Below are 16,999 nucleotides of genomic sequence, written 5' to 3' on the forward strand. Positions count from 1 at the left end.
CAGACTGAAGGGTCCCAGGTTTGATTCCAGTCAAGGGCACATGCTTGGGTTGTGGGCTTTATCCCCAGTAGGGGATGTGCAGGAGGCAGCCAATCAATGATTCTCTCTCATCATTGATGTTTCTATCTCTCTTTACCTCTCCTTTCCTCTGTGAAATAAATAAAAATCTATTTTTAAAAAAATATTTCACCATACGCTATGTCAACATAGACAACCAGTATTTGGTTGTTTCATGGTATTAACTAAATGAACACCACCCCCTGGCTGCATCTTTAGGTTTCTATATTTTATCAAACCCCATTTGCTAAATTAGTACATCAGAAAAGAGCAAGTCACTCCAATTTTTTCTCACATGATTACTGAAAATAAAGAGGGAATAGAGGGAAAATGTCACAGGGGAATATTTCTTTGCATTTGGCTTGTACTGCTGGAATGGATGAAAGATTGAAAAAGTGAATTGTTGAACTGTCCAATCACTGTATATTTCTGCATGTCCCAGGCTTGCCGGGAGCTATGTATAATCACTATTAAAAATACCCATTATTGTGCATTAAAATCTGGAATAGAAAAAACTTTAAAATGTATTTTTTCTTATGATAACAGTAAACATATCTATTTTAGAAAATCCAGGGGAGAAACCAAGATGGCGGCATAGGTTAAACACCTAACCTACAGCCGGGCACAACAATATCAAAAACACAACTAAAAGTCAAAACGGACATCATCCAGAACCACAGGAAAGCTGGCTGACTGAAATGCCCACAATTAGAAGGAAAAAGAAAACCACAAGGAAAATCAGAGAAGCCGTAAAAGCTTGAGGTATGGAGACACGGGCGGAGACACGAGCCCGCGAGCGTGCGGGGAAGACGGAGCCGGAGAGGAAGGGGCGGCTGACGGCCTGGCTGGCGTTCTCTGGCGGGAAGGAGATAAAAGCGCCAGATTGTGCTGAACCCCAGCTCCGACTGCACTGAACCCCATTTCCCGGCGAAACCCTGGGAAGCCGGGCTCATGCTGGGGGAGTCTGAGCTGTGGGACGGAGACACAGAGGAGCTGCGCCGGAGCCGCGCACGGGAATGCGCGCAGAGGAGGGTCTGTTGCCTGTGCCGCTGGATTGCCCTAGCGGGAAGGAGACAAAAGCTCCGGACTGTGCTGAATCCCTAGTTCCAACTGCACTGAACCCCAGTTCCGGGAAAGACCCGGGGAAACCAGGCTCATACTGGGGAAAACTGGACTGTGGGGCAGAGATGCAGAGAGGCGGCGAAGAACAGAGCACCGGAGGCGCGCAGGGGATTGTGCGCGGAGGATGGGCTGCTGACTGTGCCGCTGAGTCGCCCTGGAGGGAAGGAGACAAAAGTGCCAGACTGCGGTGAGCCCCAATTCTGACTACATGGAAACCCAGTTCTGGGCGAGAATCTGGGAATCCAGATGCAGTGGGGGAGAGACTAGACTGTTTGGCAGCGCGCGAAACTCCAGGGCGCTTTTCTCTCAGAGGTGTTTGCTGGGAGTACAGAGGGACACAGGAACCTCATAGGGCGGGGCTGACAGGAAGCCAAGGCGGTAGGCTCCGCCCTGTAACTCCGCCCCATCCAAGCTGAACACAGAGGCTTTTACAATTTTGCAAGTCTAGTTGAATGGGGCTGTCTCCCGGCATAGACACAGCTGATCCTCACAGCCAATTGGGCCGGAGGTCACATCCTCCCAGTGTACCAACAGCAACCAAGGCTTAACAACACCAAGACTTTGCACTCAGCCCACAAAGGGGGATATCAAGAGCGACCACCTAGGGAGATTGGGGAAGCTGAGCGATAGGGAGGCAGCCAAAAGGGGAAGGCACCGAAACAGGTCACGAATATAAGGGATGCTGTAATTCCTGCTGAGGGGCCACAGGCAGTAGCTGACCTACACTACATTGGAGACCCAGAAATGAGGGCATCTAGTGGTCGGTGTGAGATGACACCAGACTTCGACCACTCCCATAAGGGACACATTCAAGAGGCAGACGCAGTGAGCGCCGAAGCCTTGCTGCACCAAGACCCAGCACATAGGCGTGTCTTCCGCACAGCAACTCTTCCTTTATAGACACAGAGGGTCCACACGGCCAATAGGCCTGGAGGACAATTCCTCCCAGTGACACCAACAACAATCAAGACTTAACTATACAAACAAGGACCAAGATGGAGGCATAGGGCAGAAGCCTGATTGCTGCCTACCACAACGGTTTTGAGTCTACAACGGGAGAGCAGAGCAGACACCATCCAGAACCACCGGAGGGCTAACTGAGCGGATGCTATACAACTAGAATAAAAGAGAGGGGTACGCGGGATGAAGCTGATGCCGGTGACCCAAAGACCACACTTTAAAAACTACGGCTCAGGCGACACAATGGTGGCCTGGAACGTGCTCGGTGCAGTTCCCCCAGCGGTCTCCGGCTGAGGGGAAGGCTTCACTCGCTGCCGAGCACGGACAGACGAGCCCCTGGGAGACATGGGGCGGGAGACTACGCGCTTGCTGACCTCCGAGTCCTTCAAGAATCTCAACACCCCGGAAGCGGCCAGGTGCGCACGCTCGGCGACCGGCCACCGCTGCAGACCCAAGGGCCGACGCAGCCACCCCGGACCAGCCCGCCGCCGCGCACCGGGCACACCGGAGCTTCGCCGAGCCCGCCGCCCAACGAGTTCTGCGGTGGCTGCCCTGGAACTCTGAGAAAATGGCCGAAGGAATTGCTGAGAGGGAATTGACCAACAGGAATTGGGATCAAGAAGACGAAACCCCGCTGGGTCCCGGATCCGGGTGAAGCCGCGTGCCCCTGGGTATGGGTGAGGCTGGGAACTGGGTCAGGGTGAGGCTGGGCCCCGGGTCCGGGTGAGGCCACGTGCCCCTGGGTCCGGGCGAGGCCATGCGCCCCTGGGTCCGGGTGAAGCTGAATCCTGGGTCCGGGCGAGGCCGTGCGCCCCTGGGTCCGGGTGAGGCTGAATCCTGGGTCCGGGCGAGGCCGTGCGCCCCTGGAGCCGGGTGAGCCCTGGGCCCCGGGTCGGGGCGAGGCCGTGCGCCCCTGGAGCCGGGTGAGCCCTGGGCCCCGGGTCGGGGCGAGGCCGCGGGCCCCTGGAGCCGGGTGAGCCCCGGGCCCCGGGTCGGGGCGAGGCCGCGGGCCCCTGGAGCCGGGTGAGCCCCGGGCCCCGGGTCGGGGCGAGGCCGCGGGCCCCTGGAGCCGGGTGAGCCCCGGGCCCCGGGTCCGGGCGAGGCCGCGGGCCCCTGGAGCCGGGTGAGCCCCGGGCCCCGGGTCGGGGCGAGGCCGCGGGCCCCTGGAGCCGGGTGAGCCCCGGGCCCCGGGTCGGGGCGAGGCCGCGGGCCCCTGGAGCCGGGTGAGCCCCGGGCCCCGGGTCCGGGCGAGGCCGCGGGCCCCTGGAGCCGGGTGAGCCCCGGGCCCCGGGTCCGGGCGAGGCCGCGGGCCCCTGGAGCCGGGTGAGCCCCGGGCCCCGGGTCCGGGCGAGGCCGCGGGCCCCTGGAGCCGGGTGAGCCCCGGGCCCCGGGTCCGGGCGAGGCCGCGGGCCCCTGGAGCCGGGTGAGCCCCGGGCCCCGGGTCCGGGCGAGGCCGCGGGCCCCTGGAGCCGGGTGAGCCCCGGGCCCCGGGTCCGGGCGAGGCCGCGGGCCCCTGGAGCCGGGTGAGCCCCGGGCCCCGGGTCCGGGCGAGGCCGCGGGCCCCTGGAGCCGGGTGAGCCCCGGGCCCCGGGTCCGGGCGAGGCCGCGGGCCCCTGGAGCCGGGTGAGCCCCGGGCCCCGGGTCCGGGCGAGGCCGCGGGCCCCTGGAGCCGGGTGAGCCCCGGGCCCCGGGTCCGGGCGAGGCCGCGGGCCCCTGGAGCCGGGTGAGCCCCGGGCCCCGGGTCCGGGCGAGGCCGCGGGCCCCTGGAGCCGGGTGAGCCCCGGGCCCCGGGTCCGGGCGAGGCCGCGGGCCCCTGGAGCCGGGTGAGCCTGGCCCCGGGTCCGGGCGAGGCCGTGGGCCCCTGGATCCGGGTGAAGCAGTGCCCCTGGGTCCAGCCGAGACCAAACCAGAGGGAGTCGGACCTGCATTACCACCATTTGTCCACCATCCAGAGCTGAGGGGTCAGTGCCGACATGTACTCATAGGGAACCGGTGGACATTGATATTGGGTCTCAAAAGAACTGTTGGTCCAGAAAGAAACTCACTACAGACTGATTCATTTGCCTGTCAGCATAACTATTTTTGCTCGTCGCACATTCAATTCTTATAAGTATATCTATAGTGACACATGATTTCGCTCATCTAGGGGAAATGATGAACAACATAGACTGATGAACAAGAACAGAACCAGAAACAAGGAGGCATCGATCGGACTATCGGGCCTCAGAGGGAGGATAGGGGAGGGTGGGGGGAGGGGGGAGAGATCAACCAAAGGTCTTGTGTGCATGCATATGAGCCTAACCAATGCTTAAGTTCAACAGAGGGTTGGGGCATCCAAGGGCAGGGGTGTGGGATGGGAATGGGGGGATGAGGACAAATATGTGACACCTTAATCAATAAAGAAATTTAAAAAAAAAAAGAAAAAAAAAAAGAAAATCCATTGCAGGGCCCTAGCTGGTTTGGCTCAGTGGATAGAGCATCAGCCTGCGGACTGAAAGGTCCCGGGTTCGATTCCGGTCAAGGGCATGTACCTTGGTTGCGGGCATATCCCCTGTGGGGGGTGTGCAGGAGGCAGCTGATGGATGTTTCTCTCTCATCAATGTTTCTAGCTCTCTATCCCTCTCCCTTCCTCTCTGTAAAAAAATCAATAAAATATATATTTTTAAAAAAGAAAAGAAAATCCATTGCAGGTTCACCCCCAAAAGCATGGTGTAGGAGGACGCTTCTGTAAGCTGAAACAGCGTAAAGTGAAGAAGCAATTGCCATTAATTTATATGGAACATTCCCAGACCCCAGAAATCACCTGTCATATCATACCCACTAACACACATAACCGAAAATAACACTAAAGTATAGCGTGCAGGACTCATGCTGCCTCGGTAACAGTATAGTGGTTCATTGCAAAACAAACACTAAATGCCATTTTCGCTTTTCGTCTTTCTTTTGTGAAAGCAAAAATACTCTTTGGATTTCTTTCAGTTAGCGAAAACAGGTACTAATGTAGGTATTTTGTAACAACGAAGTGGTGTAATTAGAACTTTAGAAAAACAGGAGAGCCCTGGCTGGTTTGGCTCAATGGATAGAGCGTCGGCCTGCAGACTGAAGGGTCCTGGGTTCAATTCCAGTCAAGGGCACATGCCCAGGTTGTGGGCTCAATCTCCAGTAAGGGATGTGAAGGAGGCAGCCAATCAATAATTCTCTCTCATCATTGATGTTTCTCTCTCTCTCTCCCTTTCCCTTCCTCACTGAAATCAATTTTAAAAAATCCTATATAATAAAAGCCTAATATGCAAATTGTCTCCTCGACTGGGAGTTCGACTGCTCGCTATGATGTGCACTGACCACCAGGGGGCGGCGTGGAATATGGCGGGCATAGGTGACGCGGTGCTGGCAGCGGGCAGCAGTGGAGGCACTGCAGACCCCAATGGGCCCTGAGGAGAGCGGATCACGGCAGGATGGTGGAGCAGGTGAGCGGGTGGTGCCAGGCCAAGGCGGGTGTGACCAGTGGCAGTGGCGGTGAACAGGGCTGCTGCCCAGCTCCCAGGTACTGAGGGAGCTGGGCAGGGGCCTGGTGACTCAGGCGGAGGGGGGCGCTCAGGGGCCTGGAGGCCCAGGTGCTGCCCAGGGCCCAGAGGTCAGCTGGGACCTGCCCTTCCATGCCAGACACTCGTGCTTCGATAGCCGGCCAGGCCTAGGTACCACACTTGTGCATGAATTTCATGCACTGGGCCTCTAGTATATACATAAAAAGAAAAAAGCAGGAGATACCTGTAAATGTAGAAAAAAGTAAAAAAGAAAAAATGACCCATAATTCACCAGGTTAAAATAATGTTTATAAACATGGTGTTTTTCCTTTTAGCCCTTTTCCTATGCATAAATTATTTTTAGACAAAATTGGGGTCATGCTGTATATTTAGTTTTTTATCCTACATTTTTGACTTGGTATTAAATCATCAATATTTCTCCATGATATTAAATAGGATAATTTTAATGTCTACATAATATAAACATATAAAAACTCATTTCTATGTAACTTTTAAAAAATATATATTTTTTATTGAGTTCAGAGAAGAAGGGAGAGAGAGAAACAGAGATAGAAACATCAATGATGAGAGAGAACCATTGATCGGCTGCCTCCTGCACACCCTACACTGGGGATCAAGCCCGCAACCTTGGCATGTGCCCTGACCGGGAATCAAACCTCGACCTCCTGGTTTATAGGTTGACAACCACTGAGCCATGCTGGCCAGGCTCTATGTAACTTTTACTGTGTTGAATATTTTAATGGGGTCAAAATACATACCTTTTATTCCTTTAATTTTTCACATATATTCTTTTTAGTTTCTAATATGCAAAAAGATGCTATGACCCAACTTAAAAGAAAACTTGAAGGAAAAATAAAAAATCATTACACTACCTTTTGAAAAATAATAGAACAAAATATTCAAAAATACCAAAGTGCTACATAAATCAAAGAACAAAGGCAGCATGAGAATTTAGGTTGGAAGTTGCTCCTCTTTTTCACATTAAAAATGTAAGAATAATCTAATAGTTACAGATGACACTCCACAGTTAAAGACTAAAGATAGTAGTTGTATAGTTATGGCCTTTCCACATGCCAATATTGCTTCAACAAACATGAACATAATTTTTTTTGTTAATCCTCACCAGAGGATATTTTTTCTATTAATTTTTAGAGAGAGTGGAAAGAAGGGAGGGAGGGAAAAAGAGGAAGAGAGAGGCGGGCAGGAAGGAAGAGAGAAAGAGAGAGAGAGAGAGAGAGAGAGAGACTTTGAATCAACATCAATGTGAGAGAGACACATGGATTGGTTGCCTCCGCACGGGACCCAACCGGGGCCAGGGTGGAACCTGCAACCTAGGTATATGCCCTTGACCAGGAATCAAACTCGAGACCCTTTGTTGTGTGGGCCAATGTTCTAACCGCTGAGCACACCAGCCAGGGCAAGCATAATTTAAAAATATTCAAAGGTGCTATTTTAAGTCAACTTTTTTTTTCCAATGAAGAAAAGGTGTCCAAGACTTAGGCGTGCCCTGTAACAATGCATTCTGTGACTATTTGATGAACTTATTAGCTTAATTCTTCTCTATAGGAAGGAATGGGGCCAAGGCGGCATAAACACATTCAATAACTACGTGTTCTACCATGATTACGGACTTTCAAATAAAGGAAGGGACGCCCTTGACTTCATAGTAGTGTTGCAAAGAGGACAGGTGGATACACACACACACACACACACACACACACACACACACACACGCAGTAAGAGCCCAAATGCATAGTAAAAATTTTCACTGGTTCTAAATGATCCATTCCATAATGAAATTTAGGGTATTAAGGTGATCTTTCTAATATTTGTATTATTTAACCAGAGGTCTGAAGTAAAATATAAAGTTTTGTGAATTTAATTTCATCTCTTGTTGTTAATCTCCTCCGTAGTCTTAATTTAATAATGGAATAGACTGGTAGGAAACCTAAGTCCCAATGTCAGTTCAACTGTGATTGCGGACACATTGCTTAACTTCTTCGAGACTCAGTTTCCCATCTGTGAAGTGGCAGTAATTGCAAAGCCCTCAGGTGCAGCTGAGATAACTATGTGAGAAAGTGTCATGAGTATTTAAAAAGCATTCCCAAGACACATCAGGCTATTATTACTATACTCCTGTTATTAATTTCCCCAGGTAGAAATGCAGCTATTAACTGAATACCACTCAATGACACAGTGAAGGTCTATCTTTAAGATTTTTAAAGAGCTTTGGAGATGAAAGGATGTTAAGAGGTTTCTTCCCAGGAGTTCAGATCTGGTCCCAGCTGAATGTGTTTTAGTGTAAAGGGTGGTGATAGTGTTCCAGTGGAGTCACTAAAAATAGAGATCTTATGCTTTTTAAAACACTTCAGAAACATTTTAAATTATAAAATGTAACATGAGAATACATCCCCATAGATCCATCACTAACATTCAACAGCTGTCAAGATTCCATTCCCTTTTATTTTCTTTTGCTCAAACAACTCCCAGACAGCATGTCCTCCCATCCATCCATACTTTAAAATTTATTTCTAAAAAATATGAACATAAAAACAATGCCATTAATTACTTTATCCTACAATATACCTATAATAATTTCAAACTAACAATACCAGTAAACACTATGGCAGTCAAGATTACTTGGTTATTATTTGGTTATTATTATACTGAGAATATATACATTCATGGACATACCATCAAAATACTATCTTAAAGACATTCAGAACAATTATTTTCTTGTGTGTCTCTAATACTAAAAATTTAGTTTCATTTTTAAAAAATGTGTTTTCAATTTGTAGGGGTTGCTTTCCCCCCCTTTTGATTTAACTTAGATTTTAACTATATAAAATATTCACACAGTTTCAAAGGCAAAACTATAGAACAAGGTATTTTCACATAAGTTGTGCTTCTATTCCCTATGCCCTCACCTGGTTTCCTCCATCCCCCCTAGAAGTAGCTAATTGCTATTATTCCTTGGTTTATCCTCCTGTGGCTTCTTTTAAAAAATGTTTTCCAAATAGCATACTACCAACACTGTCTGCACTATCTACATATATAAAAGCCTAAGCAACCATTACAACCGAATGACCAGAATGACTGGTTGACCAGTCGCTATGACGCTCACTGACCACCAGGGGGCAGACACTCAACGCAGGAGCTAATGGTCAGTGTGCTCCCACAGCCAACCTCCTGTGGCCCCTCCCTCCGGCCGGCCAACCTCCCATGGCACCTCACCCTAGTCGACCGCCCCCTCCCCCATTGCCCCGATTGCTGGCCAATCTCCCACGGTCCCTCCCCCCAGCTGGCCGGCCAACCTCCCAGGGTCCCTCCCCATGGCTGGCCCCCTGATAGGCCTTGATCACCAGTCAGGCCGAGGGACCCCACCCGTGCACAAATTCATGCACCAGGCCTCTAGTTCTTTTATAATGATTGATCCTAGAGATCATTGTAGATCAGCGTGTTGAGACTGTTCTCATTTTTTTTGTTAATCCTCACCAGAGGATATTTTTCCATTGATTTTCAGGGAGAGTGGAAGAGAGAGGGAAAGACAGAGAGAAACATCGATGTGAGAGAAACACATCTATTCATTGCCTCCTGTACCAGGGCCTGGGCTAGGGAGGAGCCTGCAACCAAGATACATGCCCTTGACCGGATTCAAACCCGGGACCCTTTGGTCCACAGGCTGACGCTCCATCCACTAAGCCAAACCAGCTAGGGCTGTTCTCATTTTTTTTTTTTTTTATGGCTACATAGTATTTTCTATAACCAATTGCCCAGTTGATGGATATTTGGTTTGTTTTCATTTAAAAAAATTATTATAAATAATGTACAGTCTTAACCTTGGCCATAAGATGTTTTATAATTTTGCCAGTGTGCCTTTGAAATTGTTTCCCACAAGAAGAAATGCATGTGTAATTTTACTAGATATTGCTGGATTATCCTCTGGAGTTGGACCATTTTGCATTCAAACAACCATAAGCAAGAATGCCTGTTTCCCTGCTACCTTAGTAACAAAGGATCTAAGTTTTCAATTTTTGCCAATTTGATGGAAAAGAGTGGTATCTTGCAGTAATTTGCATGAGATTGAGCATCTTTTTTTCTATATTTAAGGGCTATTTTCATTTACTTTTCTGTGACCTTATCTTTTGTCCATTTTTGGGGGGGTTATTGCTCTTCTTGAAGTTTAGGAGCGCTTTATGGATTATAGATATTTGCTGTCTGTGACAAAATTTGCAAACACCCTTTCTTGGTTTGTTAAATGCCTTTCCCCTCATTTTAAAAATCAGGAAATATTTATGTACAGTAGAATTCACCCTTTTTAGAGCACAGTGCATGGAGTTTTGAGAAATGCATGCAAGGGTGTAACTCACCATGACCAATATCAAGATTTAGACCAACAGGTCCTGCCATTTGCCTTTGACCTTGCCTATTGTTTTCTATTTTGCCACGATCTTGTACTTTTTAAAGCTACTATAGCCATGACTTTTTTAAAATATATTTTTATTGATTTCAGAGAGGAAGGGAGAGGGAGAGAGAGATAGAAACATCATTGATGAGAGAATCATCGATCGGCTGCCTCCTGCATGCCCCCTACTGGTGATCGAGCCCACAAACCAGGCATATGCCCTTGACCAGAACTGAACCCAAGACCCTTCAGTCCACAGGCTGACGCTCTATCCAGTGAGCCAAGCTGGCTAGGGCTACAGCCATGATTTAATGTAAACAGATTCTTTCAACAAATAGCTCATAATTCTCTTGCTGTGTTTTAAACAAACAGATTATATAGCCTGAGTGTACATTCTACCTGGGGAGATGAAAACACATGTAACTAATAAAATACTTCTTCTGTTCTGTTAAAGGAACTTCTAAATTTAGAAGTTCGGAGTTTAGGAGTTCCTTTAGCAAAGCTAAATAGAATTGCTCTTTTTCATTTGAGGGGCTGTGGGTAAGCAGTGGTTGAAGAAGCAAAAGGGAGTGTGACAGCCTGTAAAATGACTTTTGGTTGTTTTGCTATTTTCAACATGTTACTGCAGGGGACCAAGATATACCCACCCCTCCCCTTGCCCCCCAAACATGCACTTTGACATAAGGATTATTTTGAGCTGAAGGTAAATGAGGAACAGCTGACTTAAGAAAAGCTCTAAAACCAGAGGAGAGGCCCTGGCTGGGTAGCTCAGTTGGTTAGAGCATCGCACTAATACACCAAGGCTGTGGTTCGATCCCCGGTCAGGGCACATACAAGAAGCCATCAATGAATGCATAAATAAGTGGAATAACACATCGATGTTTCTCTCACCTTTCCTCTGTCTGTAAACATCAATAAATAAAAACATTAAAAAACCCCAGAGGATATAAGTTTGCCTTTTGTAAGGGAACTTTTCATTTGTAGAGGGGTCTTTTTCTCCGGTACCAGAAAGAGGAGACTGACGCTGGAGACAACTCATCGCCTGAGATGACTGGAGCCTGCTTGGCAAACCCTGCAGCCCTCACTCCCCACTCATTTCCTAGTTACCTCCCCACAGCCAAAGTCCACAGCCCCCTTCTCCACCTCTTTGAGTTTTCACTCCTTTTCTGTGAAACTCCCATATTCCCATGTAACAAACCCCTTTCTCCTTTATTCTGTCTTTTGTCAGATTAATTTGTAGGGTCCCAGATACGGGACCCAAGGAGATAGAAGAAGTTTCTTCGTCCCCTCCACTTCCCACGTCATTTAACATTTTTTATTTATTTATTTTAAAATATATTTTATTGATTTTTTACAGAGAGGAAGGGAGAGGGATAGAGAGCTAGAAACATGGACGAGAAAGAAACACCGACCAGCCGCCTCCTGCACACTCCCCACTGGGCATGTGCCCGCAACCAAGGCACATGCCCCCGACCAGAACCAAACCTGGGACCCCTGAGTCTGCAGGCCAACGCTCTGTCCACTGAGCCAAACCGGTCAGGGCCCTTTAACATTTTTTAAAGTAGAAAAATATTTAATTAACAATAAGCAAATGCATATTCAAAGGAAAAAGTTTAATATAAAAGATTCAAGATTCACATTATGATACGTGATAAAATTAAATATCCTCCTCTTGATAAGTGTTCATCTTTTGCATTTTTTTTCTACTTAATTTCTCTTGCCATCTTTTTCTAGGCTTTCTATTACTCTTGCCCCACTTTTCCGATTTGAATTTTTTCAATTTAGTGGGAGATTGAATTTGGCTTGACTGTTGTTTTTTTTTAAACGTATTGTTTTTATTGATTTCAGCGAGGAAGGGAGAGGGAGAGAGACAGAAACATCCCTGAGTATCGAGCCCACAACCCGGGAATTGAACCGTGACCTCCTGGTTCATGGGTCGACGCTTGACCACTGAGCCGCTCTGCCGGGCTGCTTGACTGTTTTTGACAACAGCAATCAGTGAGTGAGTTCAAGGATTTGGAGTTACGTTTCCCAATGTCCAACCAGCAGTCACCCTCTGCACTTTGAGTCCCTCAGAAAACCACAGGAAGTTTCACAAGAGATGGTCAAGCTTGTTTGTCTGCTTCTCTCAGTTGTGTTACAACACAGCCCCCCACCCCCAACACTCTTGTCTTCGTGTCATACCCTGCCCGGCAGTTCCCACATGTCTGACAGGTACAGTCTTAACTCCTCAGCTTATGTTTTAACAGCAGCGTGGCCCTCACCTCGGGTCAGCTTTTCTTCACAACTTCAGGTGTTTGCTGTGCTTATGTTTTTTGCTGACCACCTTTCCCCTCTCCCCTGAACCTCCTGTGGTCTTCCTCTCTGCCTATGTCTCTCCTTTAGGACACACCAAATCTCTTGACATTTTCTGGTCTTGGGTTTACATTTTGATGCATTCTTCCTAGGTTTGTTCAATGCCTAGTCACAGTCTGTAACCGTTGTGTGATTGCTCCATGGGGCGTGTTTTCTCGCTGACTGTATTAGAGCCTTTGGGGAGCAGGGACCCTATCTCATGCTTCTTTGATACCCTCCCCAGCTTCCACGGCAGTGAGGTCGTAATGAGCACCCACTGTTCACTAAGGCCTGGAGGTCGCAGAGCACCAGACTGCACCGGAAATCTCCCCATCAGCAGCCCTTCTCCCCTTGGATATGGTCAATGTATGCAGCCCGGTTTAAAGCTGCCCTTAAGAGCTCCTCCATAGAAATTCTGAACCCACCATTAGGTTTCTATTTGTATTTACTAAGAAAAATCCCCGCCACCTAGCCGGTTTGGCTCAGTGGATAGAGCATCAGCCTGCAGACCGAAGGGTCCTAGGATTCCGGTCAAGGGCACATGCCTGGGTTGCAGGCTTGGTCCATCAGGCAGGAGGCAGCCAATCAATGATTCCCTCTCATCATTGATGTTTCTATCTCTCCCTTCCTCTCTGAAATCAATAAAAATATATTTAGAAAAATCCTAGTCTCCCTGGAATACCTTTCCTGAACAAGAAAGCATTTTTGTTTACCCTAAACTGTGTCTTAAGACACAGATTTCAAAGTCAGATACCGTGAGCTCTTGGCACAGGTACTATCTATTGATAAACAGTCGTCAGATCTCTGCCTTGTGTTTGTGGCAAATGTGTCATATTTAACCACAGGATGCTCTCTATTTCTCCATTCCTCCCTCCACCTCTCAGCTCCCTGAGATTATTTAAATCTCAAGAAAAATTTCCAGAAAAATGCTTTTATTCTTCATAGGTTACAAAATAAATATGTCCTCAGTGGGGACCCACTTGATAAGGGGGCCCAGTCGTGGGTAGTGACTCCTGACTTTGAGCATTTATCTCTCTGTCACAGCTTTGCATTTAGACCCCTGTGACAAACAATGGCAATGTGAATGAATGGGCCATAATAATGGTGACTACTCCGTGGCAAAATGAATGCAAGTTTTCCCTATCCCTATCCTATCTAATAAAGAGGGAATATGCTAATTGACCCTCATGCTGTCACAAAGATGGCAGTGCCAACAGCCAATAAGGAGGAAATATGCTAATTGCTGCCCCGCCCTCAAAGATGGCGGCACCCACAGCCAATAAGGTGGGAATATGCTAATTGACTGCCCCACCCTCAAAGATGGTGGCACCCACAGCCAATAAGGAGGTAATATGCTAATTGACTGCCACGCCCTCAAAGATGGCAGTGCCCACAGCCACAAGATGGTGGCGCCCAATTACCTCAGCCCCGCCGGGGTGGTAGGCGCGTGGTGGGCCCGGCCGCTCCGTGTGCCTGCCTCTGGAGTCCCCCAGTCCCCTGAGCCCCCCAGCCACCCCGGGCCGGCCCAAGGCACAGGTAACCAGAGCCGGCTGAGGCTTGCGTTGCCGGCAGTGGCAGCAGCAGAGGTGTGATGGGGCATCACCTTCCCCTGATTGCCGGGTCACCTCCTGCCCCTGAGGGTTCCCGGACTGTGAGAGGGAGCAGGCTGGGCTGAGGGACCCCCCCTCCAGTGCATGAATTTTCATGCACCAGGCCTCTAGTTCAAAATAAGAATTAGAGAGCTAAAAGCCCCTTAGCAGAGGTGTGGGGGTAGGGTGGGGACTTAAATTAGTTGGCAGGGTTGGTCAAAATAAATATTAGGAAGTTCAATGTCATGGTCAATTGAATAAAAACAATCTTCTCTCGTTTAAAAACTTCAAATAACAAATATCTCTCCCAGGAATACACTCGATTATAACACTTTTCAAATTAATTCACTGATACCATTTCTGGCAGACTGAAACCTTCTGGTTTTTCTCTGAGGAGCCTGACTCTGCTCTCACCCTTGGCTGGTGGAAAGCAAAAGGCAGTGTATTCGGTGGGTAGGAGGGTGGACTTAGGAGCTACTTCACCACCAGGTAGCTGTAATGGCTACCCCACGCTTCTCTTTCAGCAGGGGAAAATTAGGTCTGCTGTGAGGATTACATGAGTTAATACAGACCAATCCTTCAGAATAATGCCTTGCACATAGTAAGAACTCAATAAATGTTCAATAATTTATTTTCTTTTCCTTATTTGAGGGAGCCTCTTTAGGAATAATATCTCAGAAATTAAAAAAAACACAATACCAGTTATTTTAGCTTTTTTCCCCAAAGGGATTTCTTTCATTGGACATGAGTAAACTAGTACTTTAATGAAGGCAAACTAAGTGTGTTTACTCAGTAAAATTTCCAGCTATTTGAGGAACAACCCATCTAATTAAGTTTTAGTTTCAAATGCCTTTTGGAAGTTCTGTATCTTTGCCAAAATGATTCAATGTTGTTGTTGTGTGTGTTTTTAAACTCATTTGAGGGAAGCTAGAGTTCTCTTTAGTTTCTCTTCACCATGTATACATCCATCTTTTTAGCTTGGCTTGTAATATGAATTTTTAACTGATCTATATGTAGTTAACAGTAAGTGGAAATTACCAATGAACATCTTAGACCCCAGTGTTTTTGTGTGGTGTTTGTTGGATTTTTAAAATTTATGAAGCTGTAACTTAAAAGTTTTATTGTTACTATCTTTAGTTTTTCATTCTTAAATTGATTTTTGCTCTGGAATATTTTTTATTCTTTTCTGTTTAGATTTCCATGAAAAATAAATTTTTAGACGTAGAAGAGCTACCTTTTATCCCTTCTGTCTTCACAATCTTCTGTTAATATCACTGCAACCCCCAAAGTGCCCAAAGAATCACATTAGATTTTTATCCATTTGGGCTTCATTGAAGCTATGCCGCCCTAGCCGGTTTGCTCAGTGGATAGAGCGTCGGGCTGCAGACTGAAGGGTCCCGGGCTCGCTTCTGGGCAAGGGCACATGCCCAGGTTGCAGGCTCGATCCCCAGTAGGGGCTGTGCAGGCAGCCGATCAATGATTCTCTCTCACAATTGATGTTTTTATCTCTCTCCAGCTTCCTTCCTCTCTGAAATCAGTAAAAATATATTTTTAAAAAGTTACAGGATTAAAAAAATAATAAAAAATATTAAAAAAAATAAACTATGCTAGTAATTAATGCCATTTTAAACTAAAATATTTTTCACAGAATTGTAGAGTCTGTTTTACTATCATGACTTAAGTTTCAGATATTTTAGGGCTGAGGCCTCCTACTCTCATTCTATAATCTATGGATGAAGTCCCTTGTGGTGTTAAAATGTAATTGTTTTAAATATTGCAGTTATCATCTGTACTTTAGTTTCCTTTTAATTTTATAAAATTAAGAAATATTCCAGGCATACAAAAATACGGACAAAAAAAAAATCTGTGTTCCAATACCCAGCTAAAATGCACATTAACATTTTGTCATATTTGCCTGAGCCTTTTAAAAGAAATAAAATGCCACAGCTATGGTTAGAGGTTGCTCCCTATTCTTCTTGCCTTCACTCTCCTAAATTTGGGGTGTAGCCTTCCCATCTCTCCTTTTTAGTTCTTTATCTTTAAAAGGAGACGAGTAATTATCACTTGATGAGAGTTAGTGTTAATGTCAAGGGCTTTGAGGATCTGAAATAGAAGGTAACACGATTAAGTATCATAATGATGAAGGACTTTTTCATCAGATATGTGCTTTCCTGTGGGCCAGTTCTTATGAGAGCAATGAGGAAATGCAGAAGCCTAAGATGAAATCTACCAGACACAGACCTCAAACTATGTGGTTCATGGAGTTCTCACACTAGGTAGCATCCCTTGCATAAACTGTTTTGGCTCATTCTAGTAGGTCCTAGATATTTGGGGTTGCCAAGTCTACTTATGAGACAGACGATTTATTTTCCTCCCCCACCTTGCCTTGTACTCCTGGGTAACTCCCAGGCTCACAGATAGCCTATCATTTTCTTGGGTATGGAGGATGTGCCCAAATATGGAAATCTTATCCTTGTATGTAATCATATAATTTCATTTGATTTAATCCCTGTAAGAACTCTTCAAGGTGAGTATTATTAGCCCCCATTTTTCAGATTGGAACTGAGGCTTAACCAGGGGAGACAATTTACTGTGGGTCACACCATCTCGGCCTGCATTTCGACACTGGCAGTCTGGTTTCCAAGCCCACAACTTAACCACCAAACATATTGCCTTCCAGTTATTATTTATTTCCATTACTGTCATGAGCAAAATGGAAGTAACCAGACTGACAGTCCATGCCGAGGAGCAGCTGCTGTCGGAACAGGGAGGCAGACTGTGCTAGTGGAACTACCCCGCGGCACAGCCTCTAAGCACAGCCCTGAAATAACCAACTTCCATCACTGAGCTTGAGTTCATAGAATTTCCCAGAGAAATTTCAGCGCATCTCTTTTTCTTTGTAAATATATTTTTATTGATTTCAGAGAAGGGAGAGGGAGAGAGAGACAGAAACATCAATGATGAGAGAGAATCATTGATTGGCTGCC

The sequence above is a fragment of the Cnephaeus nilssonii genome, assembly GCF_951640355.1.
Source record: "Cnephaeus nilssonii genome assembly, chromosome: 6".
NCBI lineage: Eukaryota > Metazoa > Chordata > Mammalia > Chiroptera > Vespertilionidae > Cnephaeus > Cnephaeus nilssonii.